This window comes from Momordica charantia (genome assembly GCF_013281855.1).
Source record: "Momordica charantia cultivar OHB3-1 chromosome 11 unlocalized genomic scaffold, Mcharantia_2.0 BLBB01000011.1, whole genome shotgun sequence".
Lineage (NCBI taxonomy): Eukaryota > Viridiplantae > Streptophyta > Magnoliopsida > Cucurbitales > Cucurbitaceae > Momordica > Momordica charantia.
Genome location: NW_028275159.1, coordinates 11339394 through 11340612, shown reverse-complemented (window position 1 = coordinate 11340612; position 1219 = coordinate 11339394). Strand labels below are relative to the sequence as shown.

The 1219-nt window shown below is 29.2% G+C and overlaps 1 long non-coding RNA gene across 1 annotated transcript; it reads right to left on the bottom strand.

Moving 5' to 3' along the window:
- Positions 1–223: 223 nt before the first annotated feature.
- Positions 224–861, bottom strand: LOC111013523 (uncharacterized). The gene is made up of 2 exons (XR_002601703.2): positions 737–861; positions 224–638 (listed from the first exon to the last, which is right to left on the bottom strand). It is a non-coding gene; the product is annotated as an uncharacterized LOC111013523 (long non-coding RNA).
- Positions 862–1219: the final 358 nt, after the last annotated feature.

The window sequence follows — 1219 nt, the reverse complement described above, 5'->3', positions numbered from 1 at the left end:
AAATTACAATAAATAAAGGTTTTAAAGTTTTTAGAGTTGCATTTTATTTGGTTAATTGACGAAATATGGAGTAGACTACATAAACACGAAGAATAAATTCATGTATGGTGTCGTGGAAGTTCTTTATATATTGATTTTTTCTTAGTACAATATGAGAAAGAAAATTCGAATCCACGATTTCTTAATCGAGGTTATATATTTTAATCAGTTCAATTATGCTCAATTTGAGTAGAACACACCCCTATATTTTTGGAAGATATTAATAGCAGATTTGCATAACATTAATTTAGACTTTTGCAAAGAACATAAAAGTTAAATGTAAGAGCTTTTACATAGGAGAATAAGCTCATACAATATATTATTTGTCTAAAGCAGGAAAGTACGTTTCTTTCAATTTCATGATATAACGTTGATCGAAATGGTAGGGAGACAATCTTTCTGGCGATCTAGTATTTATGAAATTGTCTTTTGGTCTCCCGAATGTTCACGGAAGATTTTGTCAAAAACATTCATTTCCGATGCTTGGTGACAAAAGCACAGGGTCAGATTGCATTCACATTTGGTTGGATCAAAACAATCATTTGGAGTATTGCATCGAGTACTTACAACATTTCTTGCATCCGACACGAACACACATCCTGTGATATATTCGTTGATAAATATCATTCAAGTAAACATAATAAAAGAGCAAACGAAAAATATTTATAGGATAGAAGAAATTAAAATTAATTTATACCCGACGTAATGAAGAGCATGACAAGCAGGCAAGCCAACTTAGTAGACGACTTCTCCATATCTAATATCCAGTGGGTGAGTGTTATTTGATTTGAAAGTTTTTGTGATGGTTTTTTCATGTTAATTAGACTATAATTTATAGTGAAAGAGTGTACCTTAAAATAATTTATATCGACTTCTTAGTGTTTTTGGAAAGAAGAAAATATATGGAAGGTTAAGAATTACTTTTGGTAGGTTGTTTTATAAAATTAGATACATGTAGGTTTTAAATGATTAAAGTAGTACAATAAATTTTTTTTTTCAAATTTTTCTTTTTCATTAATCAATCACTAATTACGTATAAGTCAACGTGAAACAACATTAAGAAAGCTCTACTTGTAAAACATGTATATCATTCTAAACCACATTAATATTTTAAATGAAAGTGACTTTGACAGTCAAAGCGAGCATAACTTATCTATAATTGGCATATATATCTCCATCA